Source organism: Pelodiscus sinensis, chromosome 1 (genome assembly GCF_052426305.1).
Source record: "Pelodiscus sinensis isolate ZL-2025 chromosome 1, ASM5242630v1, whole genome shotgun sequence".
NCBI classification, from domain to species: Eukaryota; Metazoa; Chordata; order Testudines; family Trionychidae; genus Pelodiscus; species Pelodiscus sinensis.
This window is the reverse complement of record NC_143052.1, coordinates 207,291,308-207,308,007: the sequence shown is the minus strand read 5'-3', so window position 1 is coordinate 207,308,007 and position 16,700 is coordinate 207,291,308. Positions and strand designations below refer to the sequence as shown.

General features: G+C 38.5%; 1 protein-coding gene across 4 annotated transcripts in view; it reads left to right on the top strand.

The window, feature by feature from the left end:
- The window catches only part of IL1RAPL1 (interleukin 1 receptor accessory protein like 1), a 1,174,742-nt gene that overhangs the window by 601,696 nt on the left and 556,346 nt on the right, over positions 1–16,700 (top strand). The window lies entirely within an intron of this gene.

The window sequence follows — 16,700 nt, the reverse complement described above, 5'->3', positions numbered from 1 at the left end:
ATTATTATGTTTCATTAATATAATCATCTGTATGCTACTAATGTGCTTATGACTAGGAGTATTTGTTACACTTAGAGAAATATAACCAGCAGAATCTTATTTGGGTGATAAGGCTATGTGCTGCATTTACTGTGAATGCAGAATTAATTTACTGCCCCTAGTACTATCCACCACATATACGCACATTCATGCACACGGTTCTATGGATGAGATATTATTACCATCCTCAGTTGCTCACACTATTCCACTGGCCTGTTGGCTTAGGCAAGAGGAGGGAAGGCAGGTAGGGTCAGTGAGCAGTGATGCTTCTGGAGGATGAGAGTAGAACCAGAAGACCCAACCCTATGGTTTTTCACCCATCTCTTTATCTATTTTAATCCATACAGCCTGTCTTGTCTCACTGGCCCAGGCACTATGACCATGAGTCATCAGTTAATGGCAGATTCTGAGTAGTGTTTTTATCTCTTTCTTGGGTTCTCTCACATTGTTCTTTGGCCATCAAGGAGGTGCTGGCAGCAAGGAGGTGCTGGCAGCTAGTCACTGAGGTTGGCATTGGGGGTTGATCCCACTGCACCCTCCCCTTCTCATTTCTAAATGATATTATAGACACAAACCTAACTTTAAACAGATGTAAGGTACTACAAAGTTTAAAAGGGGGTTATTACAATATGGAGAAGAATGTACTAACAATTAAAAACAGGGTTTTAATTACAATTTATTAAAAACTTACAATAGCAGATTCTTCAAAGGCAATTCTTAGCATGCTAACGAGTTCATTCCAAAGTGATTAACACAGTTTCATTTATAAAATTTCATTTATAAAAAAAGTGGTCCACAATTCATGAGGTTACATAACGTCATATTGGTAGATGTAATTCATTAAAAGGGTGATTTCATCCTTCAGCCCTTCATATTAGTACAGTGAAAGCTTTGTTTCCAGTGCTCATGAGGAATGGATGTTGCTGGTTAATTGAATGTGCTGGATAACAAAGCTTAGCGCTCTGCCCCCACTCTGTACTGGCAGATGTGGCTTCTGGCAGCTCAAGTCAGGCTGAGGGGGAAGGAGATGATATCAGCCAGTAGTAGTGCTGACTGTTAGAAGCCTCACAGTGGCTGGCTGTACAGGCAGGAGTCAGTCACATGCACCCGCATATGTGGCAGTCTCATGGCTGAGGACAATGCCAGTTAACAAAGTTTTTGGTTAACAGTGTATCGAATAGCAAAGGTTTCACTGAATAATTTATTTTCTAGTTTGGAACCTGTTCCATGGAAGGAAAACATTAGTACGATCGTGGGGGTAATGCCTGTTGTTGTAATAATCAGGATAGGTTCTTTTTTTTTTTTTTTTTTTTTTTCCCGCAACAGCAGTTTATATGCCCTTTCTCTCCTGCAACTGAGATAAATCTAACAGATCCAGGAAGTAGATAAAACAGCCTTTCCAACCGGCTAGACACAGGTCTGAGCAAACAGATTATGCTGCACAATAATTGTCTGTGCTATATGAGATGCAATGAAAAAGGCTATAGGGAAATCTGTCATAGTATGCTTCCCTTCCTAACTCAAATAAGTGCTTTTTATTTTTAGTTGTGGAACCATCTTCTTCATTTTTGCACTCTTGCACGATGTGAATTTTTGTTTAAATTAATTTTGCTTCAGGCTGTGGTTTAAAATTATTTTGTTCTCTCCCTTCTTCACTCAGTCTTATGTCAGTCTCCTTGATTTAGATGAATGAGCAAATAACTTTATGAATACCCATGAATGGTAAAATGCCTTTTTACGTAGTTTATATTTAAAATTAAGCTCCTGTTAGCAACTGATGGAAAACTTTGAAAATAATTTATTGGTGAAATATTGGTCTAATTCTATTCTTGTCAATTGTTCTTTTCTACAGGTATTTAGTAACTTTTATTCTAAAGCAGGTTATTCTGATTTTGTGTCCCTAGCAGGTATTTGTTTGTGATATGAGAATTAGGTAATCTGGATTGAAATAGTCATAAATACACTTTTACAATGTGATCTAAATGTACAAAAGGGACTAGGAATTCTGGTTGTTTCAGTATTCATGTGCCAGTCTTGAGAGACAAACCTGAGACTGATTTTTCAGGAAACACAGAAAATCTATGCACTGACTATTTCATGCATGTATAAAGATCTCAAGTTGGGCACCCAAACTCACTCATGAAATTTTGGTTCCTTCTCTTTATCACCACTATAAAAAGTGTGCTAAGTGAGAATGAGTGGACCCTCTAATTGAGTGCTCTTGATGTAAAACATGCCACACTGAATATGTTTCTCAGATCATAGCAAATTGTGTAACTCTATATTATACAATTTCAGAAATAACGTGTGTGTATAGAATTAAAAGCTTTCAGAATTCCAGGACATTAAAAAGGGCAGGGGCGTTGAGATTGAATTTGCATTGGCATTTAATGGGTTTTGAGTAGATGTGGCTGAATACTATGAAAAGTTGTGATTCTGAACACTGAATTCCAAACAGTTGCTTGATTGCACTGTTCAGTAGTTTTTTGTTTGTTTTTTTTTTTTTTGGCTTTGCTTGTTTGTTTTGTCCAAAGGCACAGACCACCTGCAATACCCTTTGAAGTCAAATAAAGATTGACTTTTCTGAAATGGCAATTGATTTTTTTTTTTTTTTTTTTTTTTTTTTTTGGTATGGCACATCCAAGATTTTTTTTTAAATAGAAAAAACATAAGATGGGGACAAAGAGAGGCTTCACTATTCAGCTCACAGATGAGTTGCAACAAATTAATAATAGTGTATTTTGAATTCTCTCACCTGGGACTCTTTGATTGAAGACATCAAAATGCCTTATCCCTTAACAGGTCTGCGTTGCATGAGAAACTTATGACCTTCACAGCTGCTGTTGTGTATCAGAGTGAGGAATTTATCAGTCTGCAAATCATGCAAAGAGGTTTCCCCAAAATTTTTTACCTTACAAGCCCAATAGCACTTGTCCCAGGCACTTCAGAAAGAAAGACAAGGAATATGATTTAATCAGGCTGCAACTTTACTATGTAGCACATCTGGGAACTCTCTGGCATGACATACAGGACAGGTCATCCTTTCTGTGGCATACCATTCCACTTGGGGAGGACTGCTGAATACTTCACTGCCCTATTGATCTGGTCTCAGAATCATTGTTGAAACCTCCACATCCCTTCCTCATCTGATGGGTAAGGGGTGGGGAAGAGTGGTCTGTTTCCTCACTGTACCACTAATTAGTATCTCCAACCCCACTGTCCATCTTCTTGAGAGTATGTCTTCTAATCTATTTCCAATTCTGATTTATTAAGGAAGCAAACTCTGTATTGAATAAGCATCTGCATTGTACACCTGTCACCAACTGGTACCAACAGTTTGCACATATCATCTTCCTCCACCTCTCAGAACTCATGTGCCTCTTCTGTACAATCTGTACTCGATAACTAGGTTAACTCCACCCACATGCAACCTACTAAGCTGCAAGCTTCACAAGGTTAATTAATAAGAAAATCCATACAGAAGGTATTTTGCATGTACAACATGCAACCTTAGATAAATTAGGGTGTTTTTGCTGTAGACATATGTAGTAGCATAACATGTTTTATCAGTGTATCTAATGTTAAAAGTGTAAGGTTTGAGATACGGTTGTATAAGTTTGTTGATTTGTTTTGAACTCTTCTTCCACAGCTTTCCTCTGGAATGAAATTGATTTTGTTGGAACTTGCATATTCCAGTCAATGTAGTTTCATCAAACTTTCCTTGACTAGCACTAGTTAGGAGTGATTAGGGTGTTTTTCAGACAGAAGGAGTAGGAGGGAATCTGAGCAGTAGGAGAGAAAGTAATGCAACTGGTAGGACTGAGTAGTTTCAACACATCTCCTTGTAGAGCTAAATCATGGTATTGAAAGGCAGTGGAATAGTGGAATACTTTGATAAATGGCATACATGAGGTGAAATTGTACGTATGAATCATGTTTGAAGTTTGGGTCACTCTGGGTGCAAGAAATTCATACATTGGACACATTCCATTACATGACATAATTTTTAATTGAAGATTAATCTATAATTTACAAAGACTTCAGGACAATCCTGATGGTTTGGCAACCCCACTGATTCTTAGGGGAGCAAACTGGAAATCGTGATGGGATCATTTTGAAATCACACTTCCCTTTGTTTAGGAAAAGAAAGTAAACAATATAATACAGAATAGAAAATTTAGCTGTGTTCTGAAAAGTTGTTCTGTGAAACCTGGAAACTAAATTCAATCAATGAAGTGTGAAATAGAAAGATTTTAATCCTACTTTAAGTGCAAATCTCAATGCAGTAGTAACTGTGGGGTTATTAACAATGCTTCCATAATATAAAATGGCAAGTAATTTAGAGAACTTGTGTAATCAAGCGGGTTTTATAATTAAATTTTGACCTTTCAGTCCCTGCAATTGGAAAAAAGACCCTTCCTTTCTCCACTATCACGAACAAAGTAAACTCTGAGAAATCTGAAAACAAGACAACTCAAGGGGGAGGGGGAATGTGTGAAATCGTGAGAATCATGGGATGAATGTGCCTCATTTAATGCATTTTTTTCTGTTATATGTGTCAAATAATACAGCGTATACCATACAATGAGATTTAATCCCTTCAAACTTTCACTCATACTACACATAGACTGCCTAGTCTTCATGGTTAGTCTAATATTAAAGTACTGATTTTCAGTTGACACACAAAAGGTGCCTAGTGCTTTATTTTCATTATTCTAAAATACTGTTTGTAACATTGGACAACCTGCTGTGAGATTTTATAAACAAATTAATCCTTTAGTGAAGCCTTTCCCAACATTGCACTTAAAAGGTAGCTGAGAGGAGGAATGGAAACTCGAACAGAATGCTTAATTTTAGCATCAGATGTATTCACTCTTTTTAGCAGACCAGGAATTCTTTTGATGTGTGTGGGAGATTTTATTTTGTGTGGTTAAATCACCCAAACATGGGTAAATGGGTTTATTCAGTCTGCTAGACCAATAAAATACTAAGCCTTCTGAAGGAAAGGGTAATGACAAAACTTCCAGTAACCCTTATAAGAGCTGAGTTTACATACAGATTGCAATACAGCAGTATACAAAATGGTATTCAGGGGAAAAAATAGTAGTATCACAGAGAAATTTCCATGGACATTAAAATGACTGCAATAAATTCAGACAGTTTGGAAAACATTATTATTCCACCTCCTGGCAAAACCTGGCTAAAAGCCTAAGATTTTCAATGGGAAATATAGTTCTTTTCCTCTCTGATAGAGTAAGAAGATCAACAAGCTGCAACTGTCGATCTTCCAGGGTTTGAATTAGTGGGTCTAGTGAAGAAATGCTAATTTGACCTGAGGGATAGTCTGGTCAATGCTGGTACTCCTGCTTCCAGGAGGAGCAATAAGGGAAGTTGAAGTGAGAGTGTTCTCCCTTTGACTTCCTGCCATGTGGACAGTGCCGAAAGTCGAGTTAAGGTACTTCAACTTCAGCTATGAAATTAACGTAGCTGAAATTGCATGTATTAATTCGACCTCATCCCATAGTGTATACATACCCTTAGTGCTTAGAATAAGTGCAAAAAGAACACAGGGTAGTGATAGCCATGTTTTACTACTTTAAAATAAAATATATAATGTATTATTATAAGCAGGGATAAGGTATAGCATTCAGCACAAAATACTAATAAAATCAGTACATAAGGGAAATAATCTCTGGTCAATATCCTGAGGAAACTCCCACATCTATGCAATACTTTACATGGACCACATAGGGCAAGGTACAATTGTAGGTCCTGTGCTGAGGAAAGCGTGGACCCAGAAGGGCAAACTACTCTTTACCATGGAAATCAAAGGAACAGAGAGGTTGTCTCTCCTTCCTCTACACTACCTGGTAACATAACACCCTATTATATGGCACTATGGTGCACCCTAGAAGTAGGGTTAACCAGGACCATGTTTCCTTTTGATAACCAGGAATCTATAGGAGGCATTCTCCTGCCCTAATTGCATTCTAGTGGTCCTACCAATGCACTGAATCTCCTATGCACATCTCAGTTGAGCCAATCATTAGAGGAAGTGTCCACACATTGCCTCCCACACACTGTGGGACATGTATCCCCAGCAGGGAGGGGAGAGAGAAGAGCTGATTGGTGGGGCTACCAGTGGGTGCTGAAAACTCACTAGAGTGGGTGTCTGCTTCCCAGTTATCCATTTGAATCCCTGGAAGTCTCAGAGTTTGAGATTGTATCCTGTCACACCCCTAACATTTCAAGACTCATCAATCTGGATGGGACCTCAATTGAGTAGCATGGGCCCTTCTCTAGACTCTCTCCTTTTCACCAAAACATGTGTGATGGTATTCATAGCACAGACAATTTTTGTACCTTCCTCTCCCAGGCCCTCTCCCTTCAAAAAAACAAGCACACAAAATAGGACCTGAAAGTTACACATACATACACACTATGTCCTCTGGCACAAAGCCATAATAACTGTAGTGAAGAGTTTATAAGCCAAGCAGACGTTTATCCAGAAAATGAAGGTGTGTCAGAGACACGAGGAAATCCAGTAAGAATTTCACTCTTCTACTGATTTATGCGAAGGTATTGAGATACTACAGTGATGTAGTAATACCCTGCAATCAAAAGATAGACATGTGACTTTTGACCACGTCAACTATGCTCTTCTTGAAATTGGGTCCTCTCCTGCTTATCCTCCTACCTCCCTAATCACACCTTCAGATAATCTTCCTCATGATGAGTTATTCATACAAGGCCAGAAAGGGTTAAAAGGCAATTCTGGGCCCAGATAGCACCACTCCTCCAGCCCTGCCAAGCATGCTTCAGGTCTAGAATCCGATGGAGATAGAGGGCCCAGATCTCCCTACCCTGATCTACTTAAGGCTAAAGGTCTAGACATAGATGGGGGGGGGGGGGGGAGCGGTCAGGAACCAAATACCTTTACCACTCTGATAGACACAAAAGGATGCCAGGTGAGCTAACCACTAGGATGCCTGGCCCTCCAAGGGCTCTAACAAATTCTTAATTCCCCCTTCAGCTTTCTATGTGGGTTCCCCCAGTTTTAGTCCTTGATCTCCTTTTCTTTTACCTTTGCATTTCATCTCTTAGTAATCTTATCCAAAAGCACATTTCACTACCAACTCTATGCTGATAGCTCACAGAGGTACCTCTGTGCTCCATATTGGTTGCCTTCAGTCCAAACTAAATACAGTAAAACTCCAATAGTCCGGCATCCAATTATACAGCACTCCTGATAGTCCAGCATCAAAATCTCATGAGCCTAGTGAGTGAGCTTTGGCAAAAAACGAGTCACAAAGTAGCAGCGGCAGCAGCTGAACCGAGCGAAAAGTGTTAAAAAAACTAAAACATCACAGTATACTGTATACGGTATGTACAATAAAAATGGTTAAGAACACTTTATATACAGTATATAATGTATACAGTGAGTGTGTGTGTGTGTGTGTGTGTGTGTGTGTATATATATATATATATATATATATATATATATATATATATATATATATATATAAAATATAAAAACCCCATTTTATAGTCCGGCATATCCGATAATCCGGCACCACCTAGGTTCTGGATTATTGGAAATCTACTGTACTTGAACTGTCTCTCTCACATCTCCTCACTGATGTCTAGACATCAGTTCAAGATTAATGTGGTTAAAACAGAGGCTTGTAGTCTTCTCCCCCAAAACTTTTCCCTCTACCTTCTTTCCTGGTCATTATGGACAACATTTACGTTCTGCCCATCACTCACACCAACAAACTTGAGCTTTGCCTTTGACTTGGCACACATCCTAGGTTTTTATATCTAGGCTATATTTAAAACTTGCCAATTCTTTCTGCATAACATCTCTAAATACAACTGTTAAGGCTGTTCCCCACTCTGGCACTTCTAGTGCAGAAGGTGGGGGCCCACAAGAAACTTTAAAATACCCTGCCACTAAAGGCTTTGTCTTAAAGCTCCCCTAGGTCACAGATTCTCTGACCTTGATTGAAATGCTGCCACCATCCACGTGCAAAAAATCCCTTTTAGCACCCCTCTGTGCACTCAGAAAAATTCACTTAAAATCTCAAGCATGCTTAAAACTTGTCATCAGCATTTTTAGGCTATCCACTTGTAATAGCCATCCACATCAATAGAGGAAAAAAATCTTATCTGGGGTGGCATTCAATTTCTTCCTTTCTGATAATTTAAATAGATTGTGAACTCTCAGGAAAGGGATCATTATTTTTCCGTGTATCTGTACAGCATGGTTAGGCCCTGAACTTGAGTGGGCCTTTGGGCATTACTGTAATATAAATAATTAATGATGATCTTTCTTTTTGTCTTTTAAGAGCCAACAGGAGGAAATCACAATGAGGTTCAAAAACCAGATATATTTCTGCTTAACTCAACCTTGCTATTCAGTATGTTATAAATGTTGTCATTGATGGGCCTCTCTGAAGACTAATGGAAGCTGGGATACTACACAAAGCTTTATTTGACACAGAACATCACAGGCATCACGCTGGCACCAAATGTCATAAAACATTTTTTCTACAGACAAGCACACACACTTGAGATCGAGGCTTCCATTTGTAAATTTCAAATTAGATTTCTGGTGTTAGCATCCAACTATGACTTCAGTGACCCTTGAGCTGGCAAGCCTCCAATTTATGGTAAGAGACTTCAGAGTCTCATCAGATCTTACACAAACTGCAGCAATAACCACCTTTAATAAATAAGCTATGTGGTAGAGAGGGAAAGGATCTGGAGAAGGGGGGATAACACATAGAATTGAGCAATCTCTGAGGAAATTTTAAATAATCACAGATCAAAATCTGTTTCTTCTCTGTGGTTTTACAATATGTACCAGCATTTTCTTTACCTCTGTGCATCTGAGGCCTTATAAAAGCTGCAGAGATCAAACAGAGTGAAGCATCACTCAATAAAACTCTCATAAGGTAACCTAGGTTATAAGGTTGTTCGACCACCAACTCTAACTTCACTGACGCCCTTTATAAAACTATCCATTCCTTGGGCAACTGGAAGATTGCAGGACTCTTTCTTTAGCAGTGCGATTATTGGTAGCGTCTATTTTTGTCACTGTTGTTACTGCAACATTGATGTGGTGTTGGAAGGTGTGATATAGCTCAAGAAATGACAGTTCTAAAATTAATGGCAAAGAATCACACTTCAATATAAAAGAAAATAAAAATTCAGTTCTATTGTATACTATAATCAAATATACAGACACAATTGCTTTTGTGGCAATTGAGGCATGTGCACGGCATTAAATTTCCACTGCATGTCAAAATATGAGACATACTATAATACTGTCTCAGAGGACTAGCCATGTAAGTCTTTAACTTTAAAATCAATGAGTAGTCCTGTGGCACCTTAGAAACTAATAAATATACTGCTTGCCCCATATTTGTCATCTGGGGAAGTGGGTTGTTCCAATGAAAGCTCTTGATTCTATTTATATATTTTGATTAGTCTCTAAGGTGCTAGAGGACTGTTGTTGTTTATTATGTTTTTTAGTTACGGACTAACACAGCTACCCTTCTGAGACTTTTATACATATTATCATGAGCTTTTGCTGGAAGCTCATCTGAAGATGTGGGTATCGTCCACAAAAGTACATGATACTACATATATTTCTGTGGGTCTCTAAGGTACCATGGGACTACTTGTTGACTATAATACTGGACACTTCTGTTGCATGACTTTCCAACAAGGATATTATGACACATTCAGTGCATTACTGACTAATAAATAGTATGGTTTACACAAAATTGAATGGCATCGCAATGCTAGCCAGTAAAATATACAGTAGGAGAATGAGGCATTCCTCATGACATAGCAATCCCCAGTGTTGATATGAATCCAATTTGGAGTCCAGCACTATCTTCATCTCAAAACTCAGAGTGAGTCTGGGAGCTTGACATGAACTTAAAAATTTGTGGTTTGTTTGAACTACCCAAAACATTTTGTTCCAGGACAGTTCAATAATAAACTTCATTTCCTTAGTTGATAACTAATTTATATTACTGTGTTTTGATTTGTTTTTGGGGGAGCTAATTGCATTGACTGATGAATCAGCAGAAGACAGGAGCTATGATTTTAAAAGTTATGCACCTAACTCCTTCTGAAATTCAATATGATCTGGGCTCCTCTGGCACTTAGATGCCTGCAAAAATCCTAGCCTACTCCACTTTAAGTATGCCTGCTAAATTTTAACGTAAGCATTGGAGAAAAATAAGAAAACATTTTTCTCACATATTTCCCATAAAGTAACAGTGTTTCTCATTTCCTTCACCTAATGATATTCTGGCATCCAACCATTGTATTATCCCAATGGCCTCTATCTCTTTGTAGGTTACTTGAGAGAGCTTACCAAACATACAGAATGTAGAAGTGGAAGGAAAGCCAAGTGGTATGTGAATTGGCATTGGGAGCAAAGCTTCACAGGTTTTAATGTCTTTCATAAGTTTTGGTTCTCAAGCTTAATAGGGGTATCCGGGCCAAAAGGGGAATGGAATACAAGATGTTATGGGAAGATGAATTCTTCTAAAATCTAGAAAAGTACAAGAAGAAGTACAGTGGCTGTTCATAATACTTACCTTATAGATACATGGCTGTTGATATATTTTTCATTTTAAATTTCAGGTATGCATTGTTCTTTGCAAGAGTTTTAAAGATGTTTCTACTGAAATTAAAGAGCCTTGTTTTCTGGCTGGCAGAATCTGCAATAAGGGAACATATATTAATAAACAATTACTGCATAATACCTCTTCAATTAGAAATGAATTGCTGTGCGTCTAGTGCACAAACAAATGTGATTTGTCTTTAAAAATGTGTTAAACATTCAATTATCCTTGCACACCACACACAGAGAGAAGCCTTTTTTGTAAACATAGTCAAGCTGTGGTTTTGTAACTGTTGGCAGTAAAACATAGTTTAAATTTTTTTTCTTTTCTATTTTCCTTACATTGCACATTCATCATTTATTAAATTAACAGTAATTGAACATAAAAAGAGATCCACTGAATATGACTAATTTTGGATTGGCAATGACTTGTTTTATTTTGACATTAGTACATATCCTGTAATTGCTGCAGTAATGTTTCTGGTTTAGTGTCTGTGTGTAAGCATATCACAAATACCATTAATTGCTTTTGCTGCTGACAGATTCACATTGAAGCTTCTACATTCTCATAGATGTCACCATATGAAAGAAACAGAAGCCCTCCCCCTTCTGTGCTTTGGACATTACTATTATTGTGATTTTTAATATTCAGTTGAAGCAGAAGAGTTGATCATTAATAATACGAGTATTGTGTGGGTTTCCTGGCAACTGTCAGGCAGTAAGGCTGAGACTGAAAGTAGCCATATTAGTGTTCAGTGAGAAGAAACCACAGCCCTATAATGTCAGCCAGTCACACATCTGTGTAAATTTGGGGTGATATTCTGGCCCCATGAAAGTCAATGGCAAAACTCTATTAGATTTCACTGGGGCCAGGATTTTCCTCCACTCCAAGTTCATATACAGTATTTTATAGATGATGCTGATAAATGACTCTCAAAATGCAGCATCTCCAGAAGCAGGAATTTTTGTTGCTGTTAGCTAGTGCAGCTCACCACAACCTATTTATTTTATATATTTCTAGGCAAAGACAATTAGACATTTTTCATGTTGAAGAGAAGGCTAATTTTTCTTAAATGCTACCCACCCCTATCGATGGGCAGGGAAACTTAAGGGGACAATTCCAGTATCAAGTGAGGGAGACACATGTCAAAGGATGGTAAGCTGTTCCTTTACTAGAAGTCTCTGGAACCCATTGTCCTATGGGGGGAAATGGTTAGAGTTTGGCACAATTCTCCATTCCCAGGATTTAGTCTAGTGCATGGGTCATGTGGAGCCTCTGCTGGCTCAATTCCATCAATCCGTTTGAACTAAAAATAGGAATCCACCCTGCAGGTCTAGCCTATTGCTGGTTTAAGGAAGAAAATTTTCTTCCATGAGCTAACTGAAGAGGACAAGGTGGTTTAGTTTGGGTTTTTATGTATGTAGTTAGTTTTCCTCTCAGCCATTTCAGGCTACAGTGGGTAACGTAGAATTGTGTATAATACCTGAGGTATTGAGATGGTTGTATTCATTCACAGCCACTTGCAGCCAGTTCTGAGTGTGATTAAGACAATTAAATGAGGACCTGGGATTTTGGTGGTGATTTTGGGCTCATGTGGTAGGTGAAATCTTGTGGCCTTTGTGAGCAAAGTCAGAATTTGAAGCCCTCATGGGTTGAGATTCCCCACCCAGCTACACCCTCTGTTCCTCTTGCAGAAGGTGGGTGCTAGGACTAAAAGGGAGCTGACTCATGGAGGGTTAGGGTGAGGAAAGTCACTTACATTATGAGTCATCTGGTCTCTAACCCAGGTGCCAGTTAGGCACTTATATGGTAGGGAGCCTTGCAAATCCCACATTGGAACGGATTAAATGCGTAGTATAAGAAAGCAAGAGGAAGATGTAGCATCCCTCCCTTGTGCTAAAGTATAATGGAAGTTGCAGCCTGCCACTTAGTTGCATGCACGTGTCCATCCCCATTTCACTGCTGTGTCCTCATCAATCTTTAATTGCTTGCTCCAGAATTATAGTGGTGTTACTGAGATACTAGCCTGACCCCCTCTGTCTCGAGGCAGATTGGAACTAGGGGAAATACTCCCAATTTGCTAGACAGAGCAGAAGTGGTCATGACATTAATGACTTTACTGCCACGCTTAATGTGTTAGTATGAAACCAGTGGGGTTTCCTAGCACCTGTGCTCTAGCTTCTATGAAACCTTAGCTGCCAAGTTACCACTCTGTCTTAAAAGTGCCTCTATCTCTGCAGTTTACTCAAACGTGCCTGTGATAGGAACTGAAGTGGGTTCTTGTCTCAAGTGTTTATTTTCCAATGTTTGTAGTGATTACACTAATAAAAATAACACTTAGTTACCCAAAATAAAAAAATAATTTAGAACACCAGTGTAAATTTCACATTAGTATGTTGATGAAAATATTGACATCGTGTTTCTAGCCATGAAAACTGTAATTACTTTCTAGACCCAATGCATACAAACACACACACAATCAATCAAATAAAGTAGAGACATGCACTCATTTCAGTTACCACTCAAGAACATTTGAAAATTTCCAATCAGGTCTCAAAAAGTCACATAATATTTTGTCTCAATTAGTTACCTTTTGCAGTATACGTCACTATCTTTTGTCTGTGCTATGGAATATGACAATGTTTAGAGACTAATTACAGTTTAACCAAGAAATATAGTTATTGATTGATATGCCTGCCATACATATATCATAGCCCCCCCCCCCCCAATATTTATTTAGAGTCCAGCATGGTTCACTGTGAAATAGTGACAAATTGTATTATCCTTAATTAGATTACTCCAGTTAAATCAATGGGAGTTTTGTGTAATTATTGTAAGTTTAATGAGAGCTAACTAATAGTACCACTGAAGATACACTTGACATTTACGTAAAAATATTGTTACTTACTTACCAAGTAGTGATATCATTTTTACAGTAACAGTGCATATCAATAATTAAATAAAATATACATTTATAATACATTTGTATGTTACTTTAGACAATCACTATGCATGGCTATAGACATAATAATAACATTAGTTAAGTTTTAGAACTACCAACTTTTTGCACTTTGACTTTATTAGTTGAGTAAGCATCATCCTCTGACACAAATGTATTTCATATTGGCAATAATTCTGTGTCTTAACTCTCTCTTGCTTGTTTGAAAGCATTGAAGCAATGAAAATGTACCCCATTTGAAGATCTACCTCCATGTGTACTGAGCACAGCTTTTATATTAACTCTCCACAAGAACATGTGAAATGTTTTTTCACTCGTCTTCTCCTCTCTAACAAACCTAACTCATTGATTCCATTATGCAAATGGTCATGTTTACTAATCTTGTGGGTGGCATAGTAAGATTTTTAGGAGCAGTCTCATGAATAATTGATTCATTTGATATTGACATGGAAACAGTAAGACCCATATCCCATAATTAAATGTTGAGGCCAAACGATGTGACGAAGGCTATGTCTATACCAGCGGTATCCCAAAATAGCTATTCCACATCTTTTGAGCATGCCTATTATTTTGAAATATATCAGGCTTGCTATTCCGACATCTCTGTAAACCTCATTCCACAAGAAGTAACAGATGTTTCAGAATAGCAATTTATTTCAAATGTGTAGACAGCGCCAAATTTCAAAATAAGCTATTTCAAAATAAAATCGAAATAAGATACAAAATGTGAGCTACACAAATTGCGTATCTTATTTTAAGCTACAAGTGCAATGTAGACACACTCTAACTCAGTACAGAGGAATCAGTGTCAAAACTGGGATTTAAATACTGTGGTCCTAAGTCTCAGTCGTGTACGTGGTCCTCTCCTACAGGCTATTTTTCATATCGCTAATATGTCTTCCCAGATATCTTCCTTTTGGCTAGAATGAACACTAGCTACTCAGCAGAGCTGCTTATTTGGCCATAGGCAGTTTTCTGGGAAGGAGTTGTGATAAACCTAACTCCATTAGTGTATAAGAGAGATTGTGCATGCCTACATGCACACACATATGTGCTTGTGCTTGGGTTTCCATCTGTAGAAAGCCAAAATTAACACTGACATTTAAAAGCCTTCAAAACCAAGGTGGGGTTCATGAAGATTAAAAGTTTGTCCTGCTTTTTCCCATACAAAAATAGCATTGCCATTCTCAGCTCCAACAGTTCCTTGCCTTTTGTGGTAATCATTGACTATGTTCTTCATTCTTGCATTGAAATATTGGAGAAGATTTTTAAAGGACCAACAGACAATTCACTGCACAGCTGCCACTGAAATCTGATGGAATTGGTAGCTTACAGCTATGTGTCTCTTTGAAAATCTTCCTCCTAAATTATAGTTAGTACACTGGAGTATAGAAGACTTTGAGAACTAATGAGTACTGTCATAGCCATAGGAATGGTTGTAATCTGTAATGACTGTAAGATGTTCTTGGACCTGCGAGCCTGGTAGGGGCTAAGCAGGAGGGTCTGTGGGCTGGGAATCTGGCCAAGGCTTGCAGTATCAGGGCAGGCAGCCTGAGCGGGGCCAGCAGCCCAGCCAGTGGTCAGTAGCCTGGCTGGGGTTGGCAGCTCAAGGCTGGCAGCCTGACCAGGGCTGGCAGCAGCAGAGCCAGCAGCCCAGATAGGGCAGGCAGCCTGAGTGGGGCCAGTGGCCAGCTGCATGGAACAAGGGTGGGCAGCAGCGGGGCTGTAAACAGAGTCAGTCTGTGGTGCTGACAGCCAAGACATGGTGGGGAGGCTGCTGGAGTGGAGTAGAGCCATGCAGTCACGTCTTGAGGGTGCAGGTGCAGGGAGGCACAACCTGTACAAAAGATACAGTTTCGAGCTGGACAAGCACATAGACTGAGATCCTGCAGTGAGTGATCTGTACTGGGTTCAGTTCTATTAATAAGTGATTTGGATAATGCAATAGAGATTAATTTGGTAAAGTTTGTGGACAATTCCAAGTTGAGAGGACAGGCTTAGAATTCACAATGCTCTTGATAAACTGGGGAAATTGTCTAAAAAATAAGATAAAATTCAATAAGGACAAATGCCAAGTATCACACTTAGAAAGGAACAATCAGTTACTTCACTACAAAATTGGATAGTGCTGTTTGGGAAGGAGTACTACAGAAAAGAGTTATAGATCGCAAACTAAATTTGACTCAACAACGTAATAAATCAAGAAAAAAAGTGAACATCATTCTGGGATGTGTCATGTGTTTTAGGACATTGTAAGTAAGATGCAAGTAATTCTTCCTTCCTCCTCAGGATTGATAAGGCCTGAAATGAAGCATTGGGCAGCACACGTTGGGGAAGATGTGGAGAAAGTCCAGAGCAGAGCAATAAAAATGAAAAAAGGCCTAGAAAACATGAACAATAGGGAAAGATTTTTTTTAAAAAAAGTTGTTTTGGTTTTTGTTTTAAGTCTGGAGAAGGCTGAAGGGTGAACATAGTAACAGTCTTCAAGTACATAAAAAGAAGAGTGATAAATTATTCTCCTTAGTTATTAAGGACAGGACAAATTGTAATGGGCTTAAATTACAGCAAAGGAGAATTATATTAGACATTAGGAAAAACTTCCTAACTGTAAGAGCAGTTTAGCACTAGAACAAATTACCTGTGGAGGTTATAGCATCTCTTTCACTGGACATTTAAGAAGGTGCTTAGGTTATGTCTGGACTTCAGGCTTCTTTTGAAAAAAGTTTTTCTGGAAGATCTCTTCCAGAAAGTCTTCTTTCGAAAAAGAGCGTCCACACTGCAAAAGCGCATCAAAAAAGCAATCTGCTGTTTTGAAAGATAGTGTCTGTCGAAAGAATGCAATTGCAGTGTGGATGTAAGTGTAGTTTTTCTGGAAAAATGGCCGTTTTTCCAGGAAAAACTCTGTAGTGTAGACACACCCTTAGACAACCATTTGCCAGGGATGTTCTAGTAATACTTCATCCTATCTCCTTACAGGAGACTGAGCTAGATGATTATTTCAAGGGTGGGTAATAACCAGCCCACAAGCTAGCTGTGGTTTGCCACGGATGCTTTAT